This window comes from Orycteropus afer, unplaced genomic scaffold (genome assembly GCF_000298275.1).
Source record: "Orycteropus afer afer isolate SDZICR_OR568_19922 unplaced genomic scaffold, OryAfe1.0 scaffold00034, whole genome shotgun sequence".
NCBI lineage: Eukaryota > Metazoa > Chordata > Mammalia > Tubulidentata > Orycteropodidae > Orycteropus > Orycteropus afer.
In genome coordinates, this window is record NW_006921621.1 from 18,124,496 (window position 1) to 18,137,392 (window position 12,897).

Here is a 12,897-nt window from a genome sequence, read left to right on the forward strand (position 1 = left end):
TTTCAAGGACTGAGCGGGACTGTCTGGAGGATGGGCTTCCTGCTGGCACTCCTTAGGAAAGAATGTTTAGTCCATAAATGTTCACTGAGGACTTAGTGCATACTGAACACTGGGCTGGGCATTACAAGGGATACTGGAATATATAATATAGGGTCTGGAGCCTTGACAAGTTCACAGTTCTCTTGGGGAGTCAAGATGTGTTCATAGGAGCTGAGAGCAAATTCTATAAAACAGCACATAACTTGTGGTTAAGTTGAGAAGGGAGGGAGCTGAGTGTAGGCTGGAGCAGTGATAATATTTCATGCTAGATGTTGGAGAGAGAGGATTTGGATATGCAGAGTGGTTCAGAGAGCTTTAGGAAGGGTAGGGGGTTGGGAAGATAGGCTTACATAGAAGCTAAAAGTGAGTATGGAGCACTGGAAGCCTCCAGGAGAGGAGCTTCATGGATGTGAGGTCAGAATAGGACATGTGTTCAAGGCCAGAGCTATGGGCAGGCGGTCCCCTCGTCTGGATGTCCATCTCTGTTTCCTTTTCCTGCCTGTATCTCCTTGTCCTCCTGCTTAAGGCTTGTCTTCCTCTCCCTCTGCCATCATCTCTATCATAAAATATTAAAACTGAAAAGAAACTTCAAGATTATAATTTTTTTTTTTCTTCCCTTCACCCAAGTTAGTACATGTCTCCTCTCTGTCTAGTTACCAGCTTACCCTCCCTTCCCTACCCACCCCTGGTAATCATTAAAGGATATTTCTTTTTTTGTGAAACCCTTTTCTTGATTTTTTTTACAATAGTGGTCTCATGCAATATTTGTCCTTGTGTGATTATTTTTTTTGTCCTTTTGTGATTGATTAATTTCACTCAGCATAATGTCCTCCAGGTTCTTCCATGTTGTGAGATGTTTCTCAGATTCAACATTGTCCTTTTTTATTAATTATTATTTTTAAAATTTTTATTGTGATTTGGGTGAAAGTTTAGAGAACAAACTCATTTTCCATACAAAAGTTCATGCACATTTTGTCTCATGACATTGACTGCAATTCCCCACAATGGAGCAGCTCTCTTCCCATTTCCTCCCTGTAGTTAGCTCTTCCCTGTGTCCTTCCCTTCCATGCACTCCTGCCCCTCCTCCAGCTGTCTCCCTGTGCAAAGACTGCCCTTCTATTCTCCCATGATTGATTGCTCCAAGTAGTGTATCTACCTGATGTAAATATTCACCCCATATGCCTGTCTGTTGTTTGGCTGGAACCCACAGGAGTGAGTCCAATCCCAGACCTGAAGGGTGGCTAGAGGCCATAGTCTCAGGGGTCTCACAGGGCCCTATCAGACTAGCAAACCTGGTCTTTTTTTTTTTTTTTTTTTTAAATGATTTTGAGTTTCATTCCACATTGTTCTCCCACTCTGTACAGGATCTCCTGCACCAATCACCCTCTGAGTGGTTGACAGTGGTAGCTGGGCACCATCTAGTTCTTCTGGTCTCATGGTCATATAGGCTGAGGATCACATGGTCTGCCAGTACCTTGGGGTAACTGTTTCTGTGTCTTTGCTTTTCTTCATTCTTCTTTGCCTTGCATGAGGAGAGGCTCATTGTTGCATCTAGATGGCCACTTTGGAAGCTTTTAAGAACCCAGTGGCTACTTACCAAAGTAGGATGTAGAGCAATGTTTTTGTCTCGTATGTTATGCCAATTGAGCTTGATGTCTCTTGCAACCATGGTCCGAAGCCCACAGTTCCAGTTACTCGTGCCCTTTGAGTAGCTGGCTGTGGCCAAGAAGCCACCACAACCTTGCCCTTTGTCAGCTCTACTATACACCTAGGAACTCTGGTAGCATAGTGCCTAAGGCACTTGATTGCTAACCAGAAGGCTGGCGGTTCAAACCCACCAGCCACTCCTTGGAAGGAAGATGGGGCAATCTATTTCTGTAGTGATGCTGCCTTGGAAACCCAAGGAGGGATTGCTATGAGTTGGGGTCGACTCGACAGCACATAACAACAACACTATACACCTGGACATTCTTATAGCACATACAAATATGCACGTAGAAACATTGTCTACTAACACTATACATGGTCATGGGCACACTACTCCCTGCCTAGACATGCCTGATTGTTCAGCCTGCCCACCCCTCTATCTACCCTCTATCCACTACTTTCCACCACTGACAATGCAGTACTGTACACGCGAAGGGGTTCATCTTTGTTGTCTGTACCTCCCATGTACCTCTCTATGTCTTCTTCCTCAATACCACTTTGTTGATCACTCACATTTGGTACATTGCCCTTCCCTTTACCCAAATCAATACTTGTCTCTACCGATCTAGCAGTGTTCCCTCCCCTCCCCTTCCACCCCTGTTAACCAACAAAGAAAGTTTCCTTCCATATATAAATCTTTCCTTGACTTTTTATAATAATAAAAGAATAACAAATAAATAAATACTAAAAGGACAAATACAATATTTGTCCTTCTGTGATTGACTTATTTCACTCAGCATAATGTCCTCTAAGTTCTTCCATGTTGTGAGATATTTCTCAGATTCAACCTTGTTCTTTAATGTTGTATAGTATTGCATTCTGTGTATGTACCATAGTTTGTTGATCCATTCTTCCACCAATAGGCATAAGATTTCCATCTTTTTGCTATTGTGAATAGTTATGCAGTGAACATGGTTGTGCATATATCTGTTCCTTTCAATGGCTCTTGTTTCTCTAGGATATATATCTAGTGGTGGGATTGCCAGATCATATGGTATTTCTATTTCCATATTTTCAAGGAAGCACCATATCATTTTCCACAGTGGTTGCAACATTTTGCAGTTCTACCAGCAGTATGAGGGTTCTAGTCTCTCCAAAACAAACCCTTGACAGCATGTTTTTTTTATTTTTTAACTTTGCTACTAGTACTTGTGTGAGATGATATCTCAATGTTGTTTTGATTTGCATCTCTGTAATGGCTAATGATCATGAATGAGCATCTTTTTATGTGTTTATTAGCTGTCTGAATGTCTTCTTTGGTGAAGTGTCTGTTCATGTCCTCTGCCCACTTTTTAATTAGATTATTTCCCTTTTTGATGTTAAGTTCTTTAAGTTTTCTATGAATTTTAGAGATTAGGACCTTGCCCAATATGTCTTTGTCCCCATTTTTTGCTCAGTCTGTGTGTTCTCTTTTTACTCTTTTGATGCACATAAGTGTCTAATTTTTAGAAGATCCCAGTTGTCTATTTTGTCTTCTGGTGTTTGTGCATTTTTAGTTATATTGATAGTGTATTTATGCTCTGTATGAGGTCCTCTAAGTTTGTCCCTATTTTTTCTTGATGGTCTTATGCTTTTAGGTTTTACATTCAGGTCTTTGGTCTAAATTGAGTTCATTTTTGTATATGGTATGAGATATGGATCTTGTTTCATTTTTCTGCAAATGCATATCTAGTTTTGCCAGCACCATTTATTAAAGAAAGTATCTTTTAAGATGATTGTTCTTCCCCAGCCTTTTTATCTCTTTATCTTGAACTGTGTGAGTTCTAAGTCTCTGATTTTATCTTTCTATTGCTGTCTCCTGTGGTCTCTCTGCGGCTGAGTCTCTGTGTGTCTCTCTGTTATTATGTGTTTTAGTGTCTTTCGGCTTCTACCTGGTTATACTCTTCTGTCTTGTGTGTTTCTTTCTCTGAAATTTTCAATCATTCCTCTCAGGCAAGTGTCTCTAAACCAGTGTTATGGACAAAAGGCTAGTGAAAAAGACTGGCTACTCTGGGAATGGATGGGTGGTTTTTCTTTTCCCTCATGGATCAATGTTTAGTTTAGGAACAGGAAGTAAAAAATAGGGATTAAAGAAAACCCATTCAGTGAACAAATACAATGTACCTACTATGTGTTAAACATTGTACAGAAAAGATATGACCAGGCTGGATCCTGAAAGACGAATTCAGGGTTTTGACTCAATTCTAACAATGTTATTGTTTGCAAACAGGTGGTGTTAATTTGTTCAAGGGTGGGTAAACAGTCTCTCTGCCAACACTAACAATTTGCTCCTGTAATTAAAGAATATTAAAGCTTTTTCTATAATGAGCAATATTGTATAATAAAATAAGAAAATTCTCCTTCTTTGTTACTAATCATGTTTTGTTCAGATTGGTAAAAGTGGATGTCAATATGAGTGGATTCTTTTGGTAAAATTGCACTTATGGGGATATGATGCGGGGGGGGAAGTGTTTTGTAGATTTTGCTCCCAGTATGAAAATTAGAGTAGCTAAAGGGAGCTCTGGTCGTATAGTGGTTAAGGCACTTGCCTGCTAACCAGAAGGCTGGAGGTTCAAATCCACCAGCCACTCCTCAGAAGGAAGATGGGGCATTCTACTTCTGTAGTGATACTGCCTCGGAAACCCAAGGAGGGGTCGCTATGAGTCGGGTCCGACTCGATGGCACGTAACAACAACAACAACAACAAGGCAAATACAAGAAATGATGTAGTAAAAGAGCTGAACAGAAGATTTCAAAGGGTGTCTCCAGAAGACAAAGTATTATAATAATGAAATATGCAAAGAGCTGGACTTAGAAAACCAAAAAGGAAGAACATACTTAGCATTTCTCAAACTGAAAGCACTGAAGAAAAAATTCAAGCCTTGAGTTGTAATGTTGAAGAATTCTGTGGACAAAATATTGAATGATACAGGAAGTATCAAAACAAAAGGGATGGGATATACATTCATTGTAGCAAAAAGAATTAGTTGACATTCAACCATTTTAGGAGATAGCATATGATCAAGAATTGATGGTATTGAAGGAAGAAGTCCAAACTGTACTGAAGGCTTTGGTGAGAAACAAGGCTCTAGGAATTGATGGAATACCAATTGAGATATTTCAACAAACAGATGTAACACTGGAAGCGCTCACTCATCTATGCTGAGAAATATGGAAGATAGCTACCTGGCCAACTGTCTGGAAGAGATCTATATTTGTGCACATTCCAAACAAAGGTAATCCAACAGAATGCAGAAAATACCGAACAATATTACTAATATTGCATGCAAGTAAGTTTTTGCTGAAGATAATTAAAAAAATGGTTGCAGCAGTACATCAACAAGGAACTGCCGGAAATTCAAACTGAATTCAGAAGAGGACGTGGAACAAGAGATAGCATTGCTGATGTCAGAAGGATCTTGGCTGAAAGCAGAGAATACCAGAAAGATATTTGCTTGTGTTTTATTGACTATGCTAAGTCATTTGATTGTGTGGATCATAACAAATTATGGATAACATTGTGAAGAATGGGAATTCCAGAAACACTTAATTGTGCTCATGAGGAACTTGTACATAGACCAAGAGGCAGTCTTGTTTGAGGGGATAGTACATGGTTTAAAATCAGGACAGGTGTGTATCAGGGCTGTATCCTTTCACCATACTTACTCAATCTGTATCCTGAGCAAATAATCTGAGAAACTGGACTGTATGAAGAAGAATGTGGCATCAGGATTGGAGGAAGACTCATTAACAACCTGTGATATGCCATTCTAGGTTGATGCCTCTATCTTTTCTCCCTTCACTTGGTTCAGGGTTGGACCACTAAGATCGTGTTTCTCCCTCCTAATGCCAACACTGTTTTCCTGTTTCCTCCCATGGTCTCTTCCTTGCTTCCCAAGCTGGTCAAAAACATCTTTATTTTGTGTTTTCTTCAACTCTGGAACAGGTTACAAGTTTTAAGTCTTCTGGAATTGAGGATGGAAGCTGTGGAGTTTCCTGTGGTGTCATGGAATGCTTTATAGTCCTCACCTCAGTTCCTCAGAATGGACTCTCACTGTCCAGAAAGGGAGGCTTGGAAATGTTGGTCAGGGTGTCAGGCTGTGTTATTCTTGTTCCAGGGACATATCCTTTCTCAGATCAAACCCAACTGGCATGTATTTACTGACATCTATAATGGAGAGATGGTATATTCCAGTGACTTAATACTTAGCCCTGGCTCTTGCACTAATTAGAACAACTCATATCTCTCTGGACTTCAGTCTCTTCGCCCTTTGAATGAAGTGATCATACTAGAGGTTCTCCAAGGGCCTTTCTTTCATTCTGTGGACAGCTGCAGAGATAGAACACTGGTGACCCAAGGAACATTCACTTGGGTTTTCTCTCTCTCTCAAACCTGTTGCTGTAGGGTAGATTGTGACTTAATGGCAACCCTATATGTTACAGAATAGAACTGACCCTTATGTCCCAATAATAAAACTGATCCAAAGGATTTTTGAGTCCTGGTGGCTCAACAGTTAAGTGCTCAGCTGCTAACTGAAAGGTTGGCAGTTCGATCCCAGCCAGCAGTATTGGGGAAGACAGACTTGGCAATTTGCTCCTGTAAAGATTACAATCGTGAAAACCCTATGGGGCAGTTCTGCTTTGCCACATGGGATCGCTATGAGTCAAAATCACCTCGATGGCACCCAACAACAACAATCTTTGTAGTAGCAGCCAGGCTTTCTTTCCCGGTGCCTCTGAGTGGGCTTGAACGCTTAACCTTTAGGTTATTAGCTGATTGCAAAGCCAAAGATCTTTTCTTTTTATGTCGCTTTTGACTAGAACAATTGGTCACTTCTTGTGGACTTACCACCAATGCTTTCCCCTGATATCTGTTACCTGCCTTGTCCTTAAAAACACCAAATTTGTAGCCATGGCTGTCATGTACATCCTAGAGGCTTATGTTTAAACTTCACCCTGTTGGGTTGAAACAGATTCTGGGAGGACAATGAGAAGGAAAGGTCAGGCCTGAGGTGTGTAGGGTCAGAGGCTTCAGTGCCCAGAGATAATAGGTATCCTTGGCATTTGTCCTTCTGCTGATTAACTCCACATTAATGTCCAGATCCATGCTGTCTTACAGAAATATAATGCAAGCTGAGTATGTTATTTAAAATTTTCTAGTAACCCTATTTATAAAAATGTAAAAAGAAACAGGTGAAATCAATTTTAATAATATATTTCATATAATATATTTTATAATATATCCAAAAATAATATCATTTCAACATGTAATCAATATAGATATTATTAATGGTATTTTTTTCCATACTAATTGTTGAAATCTGATGTGCATTTTATAATTATGGCCCATTTCGATTTGGATGCTAACTTTTCTTTGGGAATACTTTATCTGTTTTTGTTGTTGCATGCTGGTGGCCTATGTTTAGCTTCCATTCAATGTATACATGAAAACATACATTTACATACACAAGTTTGACAAAAAGTTTTGTTTTCCAAAAACTGTATCAAGTATCAATTTTAAATTTAAATCAATCAACATAAAATTGAACAAATTCAGTGACTTAGTCACATTGGCCACATTTCAAGTGCTCAGTAGCTGCATGTAACTAGTGGATTCTATATTAGACAGCACAGGTCTAGATTATAGGTCTAGTTGGATATAACTTTATAGTGTAGTTGACCATTCGTCCATGCATCAAACATTTCCGGAATACCTACTCGCTACTAAGCCCTAACCAGAGTGTTGGTGATAAAAATACAATGGATAGCATTCTTGCTGTCTAGGAGCTCCTGTGGTAATAGGAGTCAGAGAGAAGGACAGGAAGGACACTTGGAAGGGAGAATGAAGGAGGCAGACCTGCTCTAATGCAGGAATGGCTCACACTGCAATCTGGTGCAGAGGCTGTGGATTCAGTCAGGAGTCTCTGGCTTACTCAGCACACCGGGTGGCTTCTTGGTTGCTGACAACAGAATACATGATGGTTGGTTGAGGCAAACAGGGATTTATTAAAGGATGTTGTTATGTGCTGTTGAGTCAATTCTGACACATACCAACCCAATAGGACAGAGTAGAACTGTGTGGTAAGATCTCCTAGTCAATTGCCAGGTCTTTTCTCTCATGGAGAGAACCACTGACCTTTTTGGTTAGTAGCCACAAGCTTAACCATTGTGCCACCAGGGCTTCTTTCTTAAAGGATACTGAAGGATAAACAATAATTTGGGAGACTGGGCAATAGATTTGATGTAAAGTTACTAGCATAGTGCCCTAAACTGTGCTGTGGAACCAGCCCAAGGGGAAAACTTGTATTGCTGTGGCTGCACTAGACAGCAGGTGTCAAGGAGCTGAGCTGAGCTGAGCTGCTAGAAGTCACAATAGCTAATTAAGACAAGTCAAGATGAAAGTAACAGTCAAGCCTTTAATCATTTACTGTGATAATATAAGTGTGAAATTTACCTGGAGAAAGTGCTGACTCCCCCCATTCCATTGTTCTACCCCATGGAATGGTGCCTGGTGAGGGCAGACCTGGAGACTTGTTTCACTGTGGAGGGTGCTGAACAAAAGGCTCCAACAGTTTAATGGACCTGGGGGTGGTGGGAGAAGGAAGAAGAGAAAGGGCTAAGAGTGAAAAAGTACCCTTCATATTGCATTAGGACCCACCCTACTCCCTGTTGTAACCTCATGTTAACTGATAACATCTTCAAAGACCCCATTTACAAACAAGGTCATGTTCACAGGAAGGGGCGAAGCTTAGTACTTCAATGTATCTTTTTGGAGGACACAATTCAATGCATAACACTGACCTACAGAATCTTCTCAATAAAGCATGATTGCACACATCCCTCAGGACAGCTCTTGTGCCAGTATACCCAATGTGATTCCATAATCCAGATCAGAACTTGATGGATTTCACAAGTACATGTACACAGCAAAAGCTTGCCAATTGTGGCGAACTGGTCCATTTAATATCTTTTCCAGCCCCATGTGTCTTCCTGTACTGCACAGACTGAATAGAAAAGTAGTAATCGCCAGGAAGAAGCCCTGTGGTGCAATGGTTAAGTGCTCAATTGCTAACTGAAAGGTTTTTGGTTTGAATCCACTCAGAGGGGCTGCATGGGTGGAAGGCCTGGCAATCTGCTTCGGTAAAGATTGCAGGCGAGGAAATCCTATGGTGCAATTTTACTCTGTCGTGTGGCATCGCTATGATCAGAAATTGACTTGATGTCACCTAAAAACAACGATCGTATGTTGATTTTCTCCTGTCCAAATTAAAAACATAAAGTAAAAATAATTGGTCTCTGAAATACAAAAGTCTGGGAGTGCTTTTTTATGAGACCTTTCATTCTTATTCATCCTTTTCAGAGCCTTACAAGCAAGCTCTCTTTATTCATCTACTTAGCACATAATAGACTACTTCTATGTGTTTAGAATCATGCTGGTCCTTCATATGTTTTTTTTTTTTATCTTTAGGTAATTTTTCTCTTGCTGGTTTTTTTTCCAGGCTATGTTGGTTTCTTTTTTTTTTCTTTCTTCTTCTTCTTACTTTCCCATGTTGGTTTCTTGTTAGTAGAGCTATTAAGGCTCCTGGCTAATAAAAGAGAGCTCTGGTGCAGTGCCTAAGGCATCTGACTGCTAATCAGAAGGCTGGCAGTTCACACCCACCAGCCACTCCATGGAAGGAAGGTTGGGCAATCTACTTCTGTAGTGATATTGCCTTGGAAACCCAAGGAAGGGTCACTATGAGTAGGATCAGACTTGATGGCAGTGAGTTTGGTTTTTTGTTTTTGTTTGGCTAATAAAAAGTTAATGTCAATACTAGCTGGTTAATGTTATAACGCCAGGAAGATGTTAGCCCAAGGACAGGAATATGCTTAGCATGACCTACCAACCTTCATGTGGAACTAGATCTGTTTTCCAAACAAACTAGAAACGATACAGTCAGAAAATTAAGAAGAATAACCTGGAACCTGCTGATGTGAGTAAGGGTGGGATTGTAGAAAAGTGCCTGAGTAGAGAATGGAGATGGGGTTTGGGAAAGGTTAAAGGATACGAGTCAGGGGTCTTGGTTCCAAGCCAGAGAAAGTAATTCTGGCCACTCTGCTATTAGGAATCCCAGGAAAACATAAAGAGAGTGTATGGCAGAAAAGTGGGTTTGGTGGCATCGATTGTCTTGGAGATCTACCAGGAAAACCTTCCCATCTTGTTGGTATCCACTGTATGTCCACCCAAGGTGCTTCCCCAAACTCAGGCTTCTTGTGCTCTGGTTGTAAAGAATACCTGTGGTTAGGTGGCAGATCTGGTGATGTCGTGTCTAAGGCATTTATTTGACTGCTAACCAGAAGGCTGGTGGTTCAAACCCAGCAGCCACTCTTCAGAAGGAAGATTGGACAATTACTTCTGTAGAGATACAGAAGATATCTGTTCTGATATTCTCGGAAAGCCAAGGAGGGGTTGCTATGAGTCGAATCAACTCGATGGCAGTGAGATTTGTTTTTTTTTTTTTTTTGTTTAAGTGGCAGAAGTGGACCACTTTCAGTACATGTGATCCTCATCATGGTCTGAGCTCTTAGGAAGCTTCGGTTCCTGAAAACCCCCCTTCTCTGCATGTTGTTTCTGTGTATGCCTACTTCCTTCTTTCTAGACTAAGTTGGTCTGGGATGACTCGGGTAGATTCCTCCTTGGGAGAAGATCAGGCAATTCCTTTACTTCAGGCTCTTTGTCTTTTTTAAATGAACTCTTCATTCGATTTCATCAAAGCAGAATGTGGTCCCATTTCCTTGGTGCCCAGTCTTGGAAGCCTGGTAATATGGGACCAGTAATGACTCTGGGACCCCACAGAACTTCAGAACAAGCTTCATTGCTGCTGCTGCTGCTGCTTCTTCTTGCTTTCTTTTTATTGTGATTTTGGTGAGAGATGACAGAACAAATTGGTTTTCCATTTAACAATTCATACACATTTTGTTTTATCACATTGGTTGCAATCCCCACAATTTAACAGCAGTCTTCCCACTTCCTCCCTGTGTTTACCATTTCCCTTTGACCTCTCTTTCCTCTCCTTTCCTACATACTGAGCTTTATCCCTGGGCAAATGTTGATTGTTCTAACGAATGTGTACTTCCCTGCTGTTACTGTTCACCTTATAAGCGTGTCTATCATTTGGTTGAGAATTGAGCCATGGGGGCTCCATTACTTCTTATGTGGACCTGGGCAAGTTACCCTTTGAAGCTCCATCTCTTTGCCTGGATGATGGGGACAATACCACTTGCTAAGGATTGAATTATATCTCCCCAAAATATGTGTTGAATTCCTGGCCTTTATACCTGTGATCCTGTTTGGAAATACGGTTTTTCTTTTGTCATGTTAATGAGGTCATACTATTGTAGGGCAGATCCTAAACCTAACCACTTCTGAGTTATAAAAAGACCAGAATAACTCCAGGAACACACACAAAGGGGATTGCTACAAGCCAACAATGGCAAGGAACCAAGGAATGACTAGGACTACCAACAAAGAAGGCACAGACATAATTGAGACCCTGATTTGGACCTTTAGCCCCCAGAACTAACATTTGTATTCTTTAAAGCCACTAGTTGATGGTATTTGTATTACAGCAGCACTAGGTAGCTAAGACACAGCGTCCTTGAAAGGCTGTTATGAGGATTGACATGATGATAAATGTAAAGCACTGAGCCCTTGGTCTGGTTCAATAGATTCTGGTTGTGAAGAGGCTCTCCTCCCCACAACACCCAGCAGTAACCCCTAGGCTGGCCATTTATTGATTTTGGCTACAGAGCATACTGTCCCCATCTTCCAAAACACCCCAATTTTCTTTCAGGAATCATCTTTCCCCAGTGGGAGTAATCTTGGAAGGTATTAATACTAAAAGGGCAGATCATGTTTCTACTGCTCTTGGAGTAGCCAGGAGTCTGGGACATGATCTATGTCCCTATCACACTCCAAAAAAACCAAACTCACTGCTGTTGAGTTGGTCCCAACTCACAGTGATCTCTCCTTGGGTGTCTGAGGCAGTATCTCTATGGAAGTAAATTGCCTAGTCTTCCTTTTGAGGAGTGGCTGGTGGGTTTAAACTGCCAGTCTTCTGGTTAGCAGACAAATGCCTTAGGCACTACGCCACCAGAGCTCCCTCTATCACACTAGTGAGCCCATAAATCAAGCCTGTGTGGAATGGCTAGTGGCTCTTCAGAGTTGTAGAGGTCTGCTTACTAGGCTATTTGTTCTGAATCTCAGCTAGGGTTCTTCTGCCCAGCATGCCAGGGGGCTCCAAGCCTGGGCCTCCAGCCTTCTCATGGATTTGGTGGGTCTTGATGCTCTCCAAGAAAATTCTTTTTTGGCTTACATTTGCCATAGTTGGGTTCTCTTGCTTCGATCCAAGAACCCCAACTATACTTCTTAACTCTATACTGCTTCATGCTCTTTGTATTTGTTATCTATCCCTGTGTAACAAATATTGTTGTGGTGTTGTTATTAGCTGCTGCCGAGTCAACCCCTGACCCATGATGATCCATGTGTTATGGAGTAGAACTGTATTCCATATAGGTTTCTTAGCTGTAATCTTTACAGAAGCAGTTTGCTTCTGAGTGAGCTCAAACTGCCTACCTTTATGTTAGCAACTGATTGCAAACCACTTATAACAGTCAGTCTCATTCTCAGCTCAAAATAACAGTTGTTGTTTATTATTTCTCATGGTTTCTGTGGTTCAGGAATTCAGAAGCAATTTTTGACTCAGAATCTTTCATGAAGTTGTGGTCATCTGAATGCTGGATTGGGGCCCAGTGAGGTGCAGTTTTAGCCATTTATAGTCTTTGTTACTCCAATAAAATAATTGGGTGTGACTATGTAAATAAGGTGCTTGTGTGGCCCACCAAGGGGATTGGATAGCCTACTAATAATGCAATTAAAGTGCATGGAAACCTTGTGGGGGTGGGGCCATGCCAATAAAGTATATAGAACCCTGAGGGGATTGGTCAGTTTTGCCATCATGCTAGGCTTAAAGAGAAAGCCAATCTCAGCATAGAGAGGGGATCTCACTACCACCAAGAAGAAGAGCCAGGAATGGAGTATGTCATTTAGAACTGGGGTGCCTGCACTGAGAACCTGCTAGACCCAAGAGACAGAGAGAACTGTAACATCAGAGAAGGTGTGAGATGGTGAGA